Below are 14,961 nucleotides of genomic sequence, written 5' to 3'. Positions count from 1 at the left end.
TGAAAGTGATCGGGGGAGGAGGGGGGTGGGGAGCACGTGAGTGGTGTATGTATGTGCCTAAGCGAGGTGCTTGGGAGAGCGAGGCTGTCCAGGAGGGAGGGGGAAAAGGGAGGGGTTATGGCAAGCAGGGGGCCTGATTATGGCCACAGCTTGAAGTCTTTGAAGTCTCCGCATGCTGGCAAATGGTGATGAGGCAGAGAGTCTTTGATTCAGAGTTGTACTTCTGGATTGCTTTACTTAGGGAGGAGCTAGACAAGCATGAGGGCCTTTGAAAGTCGGTAGGATAGACGGTATGTGAATGGCGACTTTGGGTGATGTTATCATACATGGTTCATGGCCCTGCACTGCAGAGCCGGCATAGCGGAAACGCTTTATTATTTACTGTCAACGAGAACTGAAGGCGAGGGTGCTAGGCAAAATGCAAATCTGGCGGGCGAGACAGTGCAGTGGCCCGAAGATGGGGGGTTGGGTAGTGTGGGGTAAACAAGAGCCACCCAGCAGCACGTGAGCGGGAGGCACCACTTGTAGGGGGTGGATGTGAAGAGGACTCGTCCCTGTGCACGCGAAAGTGAAAGCAGCGGCCGCATCAAAAGTGTGCAAATTTAAAATACAAACTGCAACGAAGTAGAGCATCAAAAAGAACCCGCTGTAGACTTACTGCAATTTGAGAGATGCTGTCGCGTGAAGGGACAAACTGAGTGTGTTACTGCAGTAGAAAGTGAAGAAAGGCAAACCAAGATGAAAAAAAAGTTAAAACAAGAATAAGACCAAAAGAGACAAGACGGAGGGAAGGCAGAGAAGGGGAGGAGAAATGCGACACGGCGGGCAGGGGAGGGGGCGGAGCGGGGAGAGGGTGTGAAAGCAGCAGGGGCCTGGAGTGCGGCTGAGGGAACTGAAGAAATGCGACACGGCAGGCAGGGGAGGGGGCGGAGCGGGGGTGTGGGAGGAGTGTGCCTGAGGGAAAATACATGCAAGGCAGGCGGCTGGGGGCATGTGCACGCGCTTTTAAGCTCAATGCGCATGCGCATTGAGCTTGAATTTCACGGGCACTGCAAGGAATCGCCACGATTCCTTGCAAGTTGGTTAAAGACTGTTTAAGCCCCCATAGTCTCGCAAGCTCGATGCGCATGCGCATCGACAGGCGAGACCTAAAAAGCAGGTTCACCCGGGGCCGGGTGATGGCGCCTGGCTACGTACTTATCCACGGAAACCCCAGTGGCTGGTCTAGACCAGGTGCCCATCAAGACGTCAGTTAAGGCATCATTGAAGGGCAGCAGGGGCTGCAAAGAGCTTGCCGCTGGCTTTAGTATTTCAGTGAGGAGATTAGTCTTGAGGGTCACTGTAGGCAGGTCGAGGTCAAGGGCCTCAGCTGCTCTACAGAGCACCACAGTGTATGTAGCCCCCTCCTCCATGACCACAGCAAGAGGAGAAAGAAAACCAGGGTCAGAGGAGAGGTCAAGGCCACGGCATCCTCTAGCTCTTCTGTCCATTCCTGTTCTGACCCACACTGCCGTCCGAGAGGGTCATTAGACCCCTCCCAGTCGCCCCCTTCTTCCACTGCCCGTGGAACAGGCTGCGGTGGTGGGGGAGGGACAGGGGAATACAAATTCACCGAACGGCGCCGGGAACGCCGCCGGACGGCGTTGGACCGGCTCAGTGTCCCAATTAGGGTCCCAACTAAGGGCAAAATTGTCAGGAAACCAGGGGAAAGGTGGTGGCGGAACGAACGGAACCCAGTGCGCCACCGGGATCAGAGCCGCCGGCGGAGGTCCCTGCTGCGCCGGAGACGCCGGCACGCCTGCAGTAGAGCCGGCGGCAAGGAAGGGCCCTCAACTGGGACCGCAGGGCCCGAAGGCACGCCAGTGGGAGCCCGAGGCCTGAAGAGGCGGTCCAGGGCTGCAAGGAAATCTTGCACCTGGGCAGGAGTCACCGACTGACCCGGACAGGGCGGGTAGGCCGCGGGACTCACAGGCTCCAAATGAGCCGTGGGGTTGGTACCCCTGGTCCCCTCCTCCACGTCCGGAGTCTGACGGGGGGACATCAGAGAGCGGAAACGCTTGTTCGACTTCTTATGTCGTCTCTTACACGATTCAGAGTGTGAAGACTTCGACCTCGAGGAATGATGATGATGGCTCAGCAATATGTCCCTCGATCGACCCCTGGACCTCGAACGGCGCGCAGACGACTGCCGGGCCTCTAGCAGCCTAAAGGACCGCTCCCGTAAGGCCTTCGGAGCCATGGCCAGACAGTCGGGACTTGACCAGGAGTCATGGTCGCACTCCAGACAGTAGAAACAGACGACATGGGGGGTGGCCACCGACATCGTCCAGCGACAGGCCCCGCAGGACTTAAACCCAGGCATCCCTATGTAGCACCAGGAGTCAAAGACTCAAAAGGAGAAGACAAAAAGTCTCAAAAGGATAGTCAACAAGCATTTACAATGCAATAGGTCTCGGGTTAGTTAAGTTTGAGCTATTGGCATTGCTAAATAGTGCAACACCAATTGCAACAAAAGTCTATAAATTGTACGCCAAAAAAATGTGTGTAGCAATGGTGGCATGCTGCGCTTTATATTAATATTTTTAAAAGTAAAGTGTGCCATACTGCTATTGCTACATCCCTCGTCATTTGAGATCTAGCTATTTTGTCTGATGCCCGAAAGAGCTACCTGGTTTAGCTATAGGGGAGACAGGTCGGGGATTCCCTCCTTGGATGTCACCTACCCAGTCGGTCTTTAGCCAGACTTCCTTTCATCTCTCCTGCTGTCTCTTCCCGCATCCTCACCCTATTTATGGCTCTCCTTCTCTCCTCTCTCAATGTATTGAGACTGAACTATTTTGTCTGATGCCCGATGGAGCTAACTGGTTTAGCTATAGGGGAGATCGGCCGTGGACTCCCTACTTGGTCGTCACCTACCCAGTCGGCCTTTAGACAGACTTCATTTTGTCTCTCCTTGTTTGCTCTTCCCCTATCCTCCCTCTCACACCTTCCCTGTCCCTTCTACGCTCCATTTGCCTTGCCCTCCCTGTTCTTTAATTGTTTCCCATTGAGACCTAGCTACTTGGCCAAAACCCGATGGAGCTACCTGATAGCTATAGAGGAGATGGGTTTTTGGACTTCCCCCTTGACCGTCACCTACCCAGCCGGACTTTGGGCAGACTTTCCTTAGTCTTTCTGACGTATCTCCCTCCCACCCCTTTACCCTTCCCCTCCTTCCCCCCCTTTCCCCTCTACTCTTCACTTATCTCGTTTTCTGTGTTCTTGTAATTGTTTGTCTCGCAACTGATGTAAATTGGAACTGATGTAATCTTGTAATTTTGTGGAATCTCATGTAAAGCGCTCTGATACCTCCGGGTCTAGCCAGCGCTATATAAAACTCTTATAAAGAAATATAATACAATAGTTAATTGTGGATGCGTTAACAATTGATGTGTGCACTGATGGCTGGTGGTGTGTGTGTGTGTCTGTAGAAATTGTGCACTGATGGCGGGTGGTGTGTGTGCCTGGTGGAAGTGTTCACTGCGAGCTGGTGGTGTGTGTGCCGGGTGGAAGCGTGCACTGATGGCTGGTGGTGTGTGTGCCTGGTGAAAGCGTGCAGTGACGGCTGGTGGTGTGTGTCTGATGAATGCGTGCACTGACAGCTGGTGGTGTGTGTGTGCTTGGTGAAAGCGTGCACTGATGGCTGGTGGTGTTTGTGCCCGGTGAAAGCGTGCATTGATGACTGATGGTGTCTGTGTTTGGTGAAAGTGTGCACTGATGGTGTGGTGTTGTGTGTGTGGTTGTGGTTTTGTGTGTTGTGTTTGTGGTTGTGTGTGTCGTGTTTGTGGTTATGTGTGTGGTGGTGTGTGTGTGTGGTTGTGTGTATGGTTGTGTGTGTGAGTGTGTGGTTGTGTGGCACCTCCCTGCCCTCACCTGGGTCCTGCAGCTCCCGCCAGTCTCTTCACCAGAGGGCAGTGGTCCTTTCAGCCCCCCCACACACACACACGCACACCCATGTGCGTGCACTTGTGAGGTGCTAGTGCACAGGTAATGGGTGTGTTCCTGTCCACCCCACACCTCCCTGCCAGTCTATGACATGGGGCTAGCGGTCCTCTCAGCCTCCCATCACACACACGCACACACCCAAGTGCGTGCGTGTGCATTGGCCCGTGAGGTGCTAGTGCACAGGTAATGGGTGTGTTCCTGTCCACCCCGCACCTCCCTGCCAGTCTATGACATGGGGCCAGCGGTCAAAATTTTAGAGGACGTGTATGCATGAATTTTAGAGAAAGTGTATGCATGAAGTAACATCTCTCTTACCCTCTGCATTAAAATAATCAGGAGAGCATCTGTATTATAATTCAAAATAAATTCAGGAGAGGTGAAAAAGCTCCGTACTGAATCGGAATATCACTTTTTTTTCAATGTTACACTCCCAAAGTTTTTTTCTTTTTTTCCTTCGCAGGCTTGCATTTCATAACATCCGTATACAGGGGCATATTGGGCAAATATAAAAGAGGTGGCTGCTGGCATGTGTTGGGCTCTGTTACAGCAACAGAACGTGGTGGCTCACGACTGGATATGCATGGGAATAGCTCATCCGAAGTCTTTATTAGAAACGTGTGCCATTTTGCACGCACTACTAAACTCAATAAATCTGGAAAATTGTACTTGGTTGAGGAAGTGAAAAACCTTAACTACTTTCTGGATGTTTCACACTTAAAGATGTGCTCACAACTACTTTGTAACTAAAATGACATGTGCAAAGAACTTTTGCACTGGGCTGAAATCATATTTGTAAAGATTCCCAGAGCCAGGCTAGTAAGAGTGATAGTCTAAATATTTATTTATCAGTGCCATCCGTCATTGGACCCAAAGTTGAAACAAAACAACCATAAGATGGTGTCGATCGGTTTGCACTAGTTCGGCGTCACAGTGTAATATGTTTGTATGTATAAGAATGTTCAATTATTTGCTACATTGTAGCTTGCAAGCTAGACACTGATGCTACCCATCTACACTCTCTCCTCCATACAGTTAAAGAGGCAGCTGTGCACAAATCTTCGTGGCTTTAACCTTCACATTTTGTCGGGTGGGGGCTGAAAAGGAACGTGAACGTCTTGCTAAAGGATTTTAGGCTGTTTGCAGCATGTAGTTCCCCAGTGAGACTTAACACCACTTTCTCAAAAACCTGGTTGGCCCGGACAGCTGTCAATTTGATTAAAAATGTAGTATCCACAAGTCCGTGTTTCCAATAAAAGCGCCTTAATGCTGGGGGATGTTTATAGTTTTTATTCAGCTTTGACTATAACCAGGATGGAATTTAGACAATGAGGATCACTACAACAGGAAAGTGGGGCCATGCTAATACCCAAAACAACTGTTAGCAAAGCCACCAGAACTGACTTTGACAGGCTTCCCATATCTTTTTGTGCAAACATAAGCAATATGCAAAAGAAAATGAGTAAAGTAATATTTTTAAAAACATAAAAATAAAAGGGTGGTCTTGCAGCCCAGTCATACCAACCTGTATGCTGACGCCAGTACAAAAAAATGCCTGTCATCATCCCCTCCTTCCGTTCCCCGTGCAACTGACAGTGTACTCACCCATGGTTTCCCCCCGGGTGGAGGGCAGCGGTTCCCGGTGTGCAGAGAGGGCAGCAGAGAATGGCAGCGGCTGGGGAGGAGAAGGAGGCGGTGTGTGATTACTCCAGGCTCTGCTGCTGCCTCAGCTGCGGGGGCGTGCGCGCAGCCGTGGACGGCGGCTGCGTGCGAGCACTGGCACGCGCTCCCATCATGAGCTGAGGGCGAGAAGCTCCAGTTACAGGGCGAGGAGAGCGCGCACGTACGGCCGCGTGAGAGGCAGGGGCGGCACGCGACTGAGGAAAGCCTGGTGTGTTCGGTTGAGAGAGGGTGCCCCTCCTTAGGCGCTTGGTGACTTGTTGGGGGCCTGTAGACGACTGTGCACCTGTCCGTCCTTGTGCAAGACAGTCTGCCCAGTGCTCACCCTCATTTGGCGAATGTCACCATATTTAAACAAGGGAGCGCGAAGACACGCCGAGACGAGGTAGGAAAGGGGGGGCTGTGTGCGTGCGTGTGTGTATGCGCGGCGGCGGGTGGTGGGGGTTCTGTGTGTGTGTGAGTGTGTGTATGCGCGGCGAGGGGGGGGTCTGTATGTGTGTGTGTGCGTGCGTGTGAGTCTGCTTCCAAGGAGCCATGGGAGACAGGAAGCGCGCGTGACCTGATGCCAGTTCCAAGGTTGCGCGTGCACCTCACTTGTCTCCTGTCTCCCTTGACTCCTTGAAAGCACAAATGATTGCAATAGAGTCTCGGAAGGACAGATAGCTTCGCGATCTGTTTCGCAGTCCGAGACCTAAAAAAAAGACTAGAGATTCCAGCTTCCAAGAAGCCTTCAGCTGTCACGACAAGAAGCGGCCATATTGGAAAATTAAATTGCTATATTTACGACAGGAATTGCAGAGAAAAAAATGGTTTATGTACATAAATACTTAATTGTAATATTTAATTCACTTTTATTATTTCCTTTTTATAATTATGTAGATTTTTTAAATTTCAAAAGTATAAATATTCACGGAGTTTATAGAACAGTTAGCCCATTATTATACGTGTTTAAATTATATCTGTATATGAAAAGGTCTGAATGAGCAAAACTTGTATTCTGCTTTCTCGTACATGGAGATTCCCCGCTTGTTCTAACAACGGCAGGCATTTCAGCGTCTAAAGAGCTGCGCGCAGCTTGCTCGCCCTTCTTTTATGTCTATGCTGTTGAAGTCCCCCGAATGAGTGAATCTGTGGATGCGGGCACCAGTGCACGCTGTAGGCTGCTGACATGCCTCCAAAGGGGAAAGGTGGTGCAAAAAGCAGCAAAGGTACTGTGAATGAACAGTCATGTAATCCTCTGTTAACTACTGTATTTTAAGGTTGAACAATAAATACATTTTGGTTAATTTACTTGCTCCGTTCACTAGTTGCGGGGGCGCGCGCGCAGCCGTGGACGGCGGCTGCGTGCGAGCACTGGCACGCGCTCCCATCATGAGCGGAGGACGAGAAGCTCCAGTTACAGGGCGAGGAGAGCGCGCACGTGAGAGGCAGGGGCGGCACGCGACTGAGGCAAGCCTGGTGTGTTCGGTTGAGAGAGGGTCCCCCCCCCCTAGGCGCTTGGTGACTTGTTGGGGGCCTGTAGACGACTGTGCACCTGCCCGTCCTTGTGCAAGACAGTCTGCCCAGTGCTGAGCGCGAAGACACGCCGAGACGAGGTAGGAAGGGGGGGCTCTGTGTGCGTGAGTGTGTGTATGCGCGGCGGGGGGGTTCTGTATGTGTGTGTGTGTGTGTGTGTGTGTGTGTATGCGCGGCGAGGGGGGGGTCTGTATGTGTGTGTGCGTGCGTGAGTCTGCTTCCAAGGAGCCATGGGAGACAGGAAGCGCGCGCGACCTAATCCCAGTTCCAAGGTTGCGCGTGCACCTCACTTGTCTCCTGTCTCCCTTGACTCCTTGAAAGCAAGAATGATTGCAATAGAGTCTCGGAACGACAGATCGCTTCGCGATCTGTTTCGCAGTCCGAGACCTAAAAAGTGACTAGGGTACGTGCTCTAACCGGATCTGCGCTTGCTGGCGCGGAAAAAGCAAGAACGTAGTCTCCGTGACGTCATCTCGATACCTACGACGCCAGCGAAGGACGCGGAGCCGCACGACACAACCTTCCGACGCGCAGGGGTAGTGCTGGCGAAAACTTTCCGGTTCCAGTCTGGCGCCTGGGGATATTCTAAGGTAAGGAATCTATCACTAACTGTTTCTTTCAGATTAATAATTACACCCAACAAAATAAGAACAGCCTCCCTCACCCCCGGGTAGCATAAATTCCAGGCAGACAGTTAGAAGTTGGGGATTTAGAAAGAAAGGAAAAGAACCACAATTCTCCACCATTGTTATCTTTCATAGATCTACATGCTTGAATATTCGCAAGGCTGGGAATCCTCAGTAGACAATTTTAAGAGTGCCTAATAAAGCACTTCAATAACACTGACCAAGGCCAGAGACCACATTTGCCTATCCAATCTAGCATTTGATCCTTCATAGATTCAAATGTCTGAATACAGATTAAAACAGTAGTACAATTCGTACAGTGGAAGACATTGTCCGCTACATTTTGCAGCCTTACAAGTGTCCGCGGTATTTCTGCAAAAATTTCTGTAGCCCTTATGCCTCTAGTTAAATGTGTGTTAACATTGGATGAACGACTGGGACCCATTCGCACATATACATGGCACAGTCCAGTGAGATTTCTTCTTTCAATATATTTCTTTTATTTTTTATGTTTACCAAAAGCCACCAACACCTAAATCAGACTGTCTGAGGTTTTACCAAGACAGGATTTCACATACATTTCGATATTCATGGAATAGAAAGAAGGCTTTTTCAGGTGCTAATTCTACATTTAAAAAATTGTTGGTCAGATTTGCTCATCAAGGACATAAGTGAAATCAACTTTTGGAATTAATCTTAGATTAGCTTTTACAATACATTTTTCATTGTAGCACCATAAAACACCTTTATCATGGCAAAATCTTGAAGCTCGCCGACTCTCCTTATTCCTGTCACAGCTAACAGAAAAGTGTCTATCATGACAAGTGTTTAATGGAGATTCGTGAATTTGTTTGATAGGACCATGTAAGTGCTACTAAAACTGTGCTGCATTCCCATGATGGCGGGCATCTATTTATGGGGGAAAAATTATGAAAAAATCACCTTAATGAACTGCTTAATAATTCTGGTTGCTAACAGAAAACTTTGATCTGTATATCAACATTGTTGAGAGGTGGGCTTTCAATGAAGAATGGCTAAGTAACAAGAAAAGAAGTGATGAAGAGCCAAGAACACTGACTAATTTATTTGAACATGCTCACACCAGAACTCTCATTCATTTTAAGTTACTGCTTTTCATTGCGGATCGAGCTCTAGCAGCTTGTAATATTTGTCTGCAGTCAAAAAATGTATCAAAGGACTGAAACACACTGCTGAGCAGCCAGGCAGTGAGACGTAATGAACGAGGACTAGGATGACCCCTACTGCTTCAAAAGTAGGTGTTGGTCCACCTTAAATTGGATCAGTGTTTCTTTCGCCATTTCCCATAGCTGTGGGAACCAATGATGCCTGGGCCATGCCAGAGCACTAAATCATCTTGCAAGGCTCTTCTAAACTTGTGGAGTACTCTTGAAATTAGTGCTGAAATTAGCAGAAACTACTGCATATAGAAACTTTTTCCCCAGTCCAAGGAAAATTCTTCTCCAACTAAACATAGGTTACGTAATCTGTTTGTGAATACTGGACACTTGTTTGATTGGTGGCAACAAGATCCCATTCTGATTTTCCCCATCCGAGAAATATCAATTCTAGTTGCCAGACTGCTATCTGTGGTTGACCCGTGAAGATGAGTGCATTTGGAACTTGCTCTGCTGAAATGTCTACCCTGTACTTTATAGTCCAAAACCCAAGCTCTTGAGCTTCTTTATAGAATGGGGTGGATCTGATCTCAGTTTTCTGATATGAAATATTATGGTTGTACTGTCTATACAGAACATAACATGTTTGTTTTGCATCAAAAGCAGATGTGTTTGAATGCTAATCCAAGACTGCCTTTAAATGCAATGCGTTCTTATAACTGGTATCTTCTAGAGACCGCAGATATGAAGCATGCTCAGTTAGCACCCTCACCCAATAGGGATTTGCCCATTGAGAGAGAAACTTATTGTGAAACCAGTACATTTGGCCTGCAAAAATATTTTGGGAGTTCCCCACTAATGCAGAGATGGTTTAATTTGGGTGTTGGCGGGGCTGGGAGGTACTTGACCACAGTTCTATCCTCTGTCTCCTTCAGCTTGAATCCACAGCTTGTTTAGTTCCTCTTACTCCACTGCAGCCTTGGAATGAGACCAGTGTAACAGGCAAATGTTTCCCAGCAACTCCTTTATTAGGTCTAGGGTTAGCCACGACCTTTTGATTTTATGGGGCCATTCAGTCTGTTCACTCAATGAATTGTTCAGTTGTATCCTTCACTTTCTTCTTCCACCCCCTACAGCATGGGTCAGCTCATTTCAGTGACTGGCTAATTCACTGTGAGTGACTGTGTTTTGCTCTTTCATAAAGAACAGATCTTCACATTAAGGTTGGCAGCTAATGTAGACACATTTGCTTTGTCATTGAATGTTTTCTTACTATTACAGACTTCTTTTAGATAAATGATACCATACTCATCAATTTCTGATCTCGTTCAACGCGCAAGTAAACCTTTTCTTCTTCCAAGAAAATCCTGACTCTGAGAAATACTGGAAGTCCGTGATAAAAGCTACTTCTTCTGACTGATTACCAAGCAAAGGTGTAAAAGAAAAAAAAAATTCTTTGAGCTGCATACTTAGCCATTCTTGAGTGATGGTGCTCTGATTAATCAATAGTCTAGATGGGTATACGTAATACTGGCACTCTGATATACCAGAGTAAATAAATTGTGGTCAAGAGATTTTCATTTCTCATTTATGATTTTGGATCAGTAATTTAGCATGAGTAGACATCAGTGATTAATGCCAAACTTTTCTGGACAGCTTTTTTTTTTTTTTTTTTTTTAGACATGGCGGATGATGTAATATTTCAGGAACCATTAGACCTATATACTTCATTTTGGTGTGAAAAAATAGGTTTTGGGGGTCAAGTAGTCATATAGAGACAGAAAAGAACTCTTCATGCAACCCATGCGTCATTTGCTATAAAAGAGATAAACAAATAACAATGTTTTTAATCCTTTTATGTGTACACCAAACAATGTTTATGATCCGAATATGAAAAAATATATATATCACTCATGTTTTGGACTCATTTACATAGTTCACTTAATTTGTTTCAGCATTCGCCCGTGGCACATGTGCAGAATGGTGAACATTAAGAGCATATCGACAGGGGCATCTTTTTGTAGAACAGGTTTTGCAAGTACATGTACGTGTAAGTCCTGTGGGTAGAGGCTCTAAAAATTTTGTAGGTTTTAGCACCTCATCAATATCTTTCCAACCAAACCCACACAGATCTTTCTCTACATATGCATGATCCAAAACATTTACACATCATCTGATCAAGTAGAATGCTCTTTTAATGTGGCCACGCACAGACTATGACGTACGTGGAAGGTCAGTTAGCGGGACTGATCTCTTGAACTCACTGTAACGAAGATCGTCAAATGTGAGACAGTCTGCACTTGTTTTCCACACACGCAAAAGGTATTTTTCTATGTCTTTAAAGTCACATTCTTCTTCTGGCCCAGGAAATCCTTTCAGAAACTTCACAAGTTCAGCAGTGAAAAGCTCCAATCGTTGTTACAATTTTACTCATAGTGTCATCACCCGTAAGAATATGTGCCTTGATAAGACCACTAGGCATCTCTGGGTCACGTTTTTTGTACAGAATATGAAGCAGGATTATCAGTCTATTCACGAATTTCAGCCCAGGAAGGTACTGGCTTTTTTTCGTCCTTCAGTCCGCACCGAATAAGCGATTTGATCAATTCAGTTAAAAAAGCTTTGCGGACCATGTTCTTAGCTACTTTGAACATTCTGGCAGACTGGGACGTGTTGATGGCTTGTAGTGATTCTGGACATGTTGGCAAGAAAGTTGGGTTATAAGTTTGCAGTGTTGTTTGTTTATGCCTACACCTGACACAGCGTGTTTTCCAGCAGCTACTTCATTAGCCAGTAGAAGCCCAGAGATCCATCCTGTGATTATGAATGGACAGCTCAGTCTTATCCTTGTTCATCAAACTCACAAGCCTTACCCAATAGACGATTCTGCAGGCCGGCATGGTCGACCACATCAAACGCAGTCAATATATCTAGGAGAACTAGTGTACACATTTGTCCCTAATCCAACTCCCATTGTAGATCATCAAGGACATAAATCATCACTGTCTCTGAACTGTGGGTTGGGTGGAAACGTGCCTGCAATAAATGAAGAAAGGTGGATAATTAAAGGAACCTGCATTGCTCCTGGGTAACAAAACCTTTAAAACTTGTGGCTGCATAGGGAAGAAGTGAAATGGGGACGATAATGTTTCAGCAACTTAGGATCATCACCCAGCTTCTTCTGCAAGGAAGGCATAATTCCAGCTTTAAACCGGTCAGGGACAATGCCCTGATCAAGTGACTTATGCTAAAGGTCTAACAGAGAGTTGGCTGTTATACAAAGCTCGCATAGTGGTATGGGCACCAATAAAAAACACAGAAGTCTGCTCAACAAAGGAGTTGGTGACTAGGCATGTTTCACACAAGGTACTAGCCACAAGGTAATCAGGCAGGCATTACTCATTACTGAATGAAGAGCCAGTCCTGAGAAATGCTTCCATTTGATGAGGTGGTGATTCTGACCATACACAAGGGGTGACCAATATCTTCTTGATAGGTGTGTTGTGGTGACCATACCAAATCCAAAAAATGCCCCTTAGCATGGGTGGGTAATTGAACAGACTTTTTGAGTGTGATGTAGGTGGTGATTTAGGCTCCCATATCACTGAGGAAGATTGGGTGTCCCATTTTAAATTTATGTTTAAGGGCCATACGTAACAATCTCACCAGACAGACATGGCCATTACTATCCCCGTTGTGGTTTTTGAGCAGAAAGAGGTTGAGGCTGGGATTGCCGTGCTGACATGTAACAAAGCACCCGGCCCGGATTGGCATCCCACCGGACCTTTTTAAGTCGGATCCTCCTTTTTCGGCACCGGTTCTTGTGGTTGTGTTTAATGCAGCAGCCAGGGATGGCTGTCCTACTATATGAGTACAATGCAGTCCTTATAGCCAGAACTGCTTGGGGCCTTCAATCCCTGCTTTAAGCTTTTTTAAATTTCATGGGGGCCCGAGATTTAGCAATTAACAACGCTAAATCCTATATATTGCAAGTAGGAATGCGGCCCAAGAAAAAGTTTCTCTTCACAGTAGGTCCCGAGAAGGTTCCTTTGACGACTGTCTTTTCATACTTGGGGGTTTTATTGCATGACCGTTTGAAGTGGTGGCTCTTGTTCAGAAGAAAAAGGGGGAGCTTAGAAGGGTAAAAACTGCTATTTTCAACTTTGCTGCAAAGATGGGCAAGCGCCCAATTGCAGCTATGTTGAAAATCTTCCAGGCCAAAAGTGTAGCTACAGCTTGCTGTGGTAGGGAAATTTGGGGGCATATCGCTACTGATGCATTGCAGGTGGTTGAGAACACTTTTCTGAAGCGCTTGCTGGGCACGCCCAGCGGTTTATCGAACCTGGTGGCTCATGAGGAAATGGGGATGCCTTTTCTATGTGATACTCTAGCTTTGCGCCCCCAGTGTTCTGGCTCAAGTGTTGGCTGAATAAAGATTCAGCCCTCAGTCAGCAGATCATAACTGAATGCATGAGCCTTGACCACAGGTCCCGTATACCATGGATGAAATATATTAAAAGTTGTTTTGAAGAGTTGGGGCATCCTGAACTTTTCTTAAAGCCTGGTTTTATTGTACAAAAGGATGTGGAGTTTGTTAAGAAAGCTTTTAGTAGCTTAATGAAACTAGAAAGAGACGAGCTAGCAGTGCAAAAACCTAGTGTCCACAAATTCCTGTTGCTAAAAACAAAGCCACCCACTGAGCCTTATCTCCTGGGGTCACTGTCTACATACGAGCGGTTTTTATTGTCTAGGTTTCGCCTGGATTTCTTTCACTTGTTACTTGCTGTTCCAAAAGGGTGCAGCAGGCCAGGTGATGGCACGCTGTAGCTGCGACGGAGTGTCTCCACAGGATCTGCTATACTTCATGATTTTTTGTAAATTTTATGAGGTACCCCAGAGATATTTTGTATTCCCCTTTTAAAGAAGCTGAATTTTAACCAGGTCCGCCCCGCGCTTCTGTATTTGCACTTGCTGAAGGCTGATTGTATTTTTTTCATCGTGGGTTACCTGAAATCTACGGTGAGAACTAGGGCCTGTCTGGACAATTAGCAACCTCTCTTGTGAGAGGGTACTCTCGGTTTTATTGTTTAGTATGTGAGGTACTCCAACAGGGCCCTTTTTCTGTCTTTTATTGATATGAATTGTATTTTGTATGTAATTATATTGTATCATGTTTTAAATGAGATCTGGATGTTGTGAAACTTTTAAGGTTTTCTGCACCTGAAACTGAATAAAGTTGATTTTGATTTGATTTGATTTGAACAGGTTGCATGAAAGAAAAAGAAGACACAAGGTCAAAGAACTCTTTCTACTCCGAATTTGCAGGAGGTTTGTTGTACCAAAAGTTAAAATCCAAAACGACTAACAATGGTTATATGAGGTACCAAGGCCTGCATATTCATTCAGTCAGTAAAGTTGGACATGCAGTGCAGTGGCCTACATCAGACTATACACACCAGTAAGCAAGAGGGGAATTATTTTTTAACGTCACTGTCAACTTCAGGAATAGTGGCACCGATTAAAACAGCGGAGTTAAGGGCATGGGGGTGATAAAGGGAACTGGGCCGCCTGATTGATCTTGGCCCGTGGACGGCCTTGCTGGGTCTCTTGGAGGAAGTTGTGGGCTGTGAATGGAAAGGACACTTATTGGAGTAGCCACACTGGTGGCCAAAAGGGACATTGCCCACACCTGGAGACTGCCGGAGCCCCTCATTGGAAGGATGGAGGAAAGGGGTGCACTGGTGTGCGCGCCGGAAAAGCAGATCTACGCTGTACGTGGGATGCTCGCGAACACATGATACGGTATGAGTGGGTGGTGGGCACATCACGGACTAATGATGTAAATCATTGCTAATGCATATACTAGGTCCAAATATCCGATGCATAATGTGGTGATGTTTATCGATTGTTGGGGGGTGATGCGGATACTTGTTAAAACGAATAACATTTGGTTATTAGAAAAATATTTTGCTGTGCTCTCAACTAGGTAAGGGTATTTTCCATTATCATCTGGAAGCAAATCT

At 46.7% G+C, this 14,961-nt stretch overlaps 1 protein-coding gene across 2 annotated transcripts in view; it reads right to left on the bottom strand.

Moving 5' to 3' along the window:
- Positions 1–14,961, bottom strand: part of SETD1A (SET domain containing 1A, histone lysine methyltransferase) — a 1,239,111-nt gene that overhangs the window by 1,180,776 nt on the left and 43,374 nt on the right. The gene's annotated exons all lie outside the window — the stretch shown is intronic.

This window comes from Lissotriton helveticus, chromosome 7 (genome assembly GCF_964261635.1).
Source record: "Lissotriton helveticus chromosome 7, aLisHel1.1, whole genome shotgun sequence".
NCBI classification, from domain to species: domain Eukaryota; kingdom Metazoa; phylum Chordata; class Amphibia; order Caudata; family Salamandridae; genus Lissotriton; species Lissotriton helveticus.
This window is presented reverse-complemented; position numbering and strand designations above follow the sequence as displayed.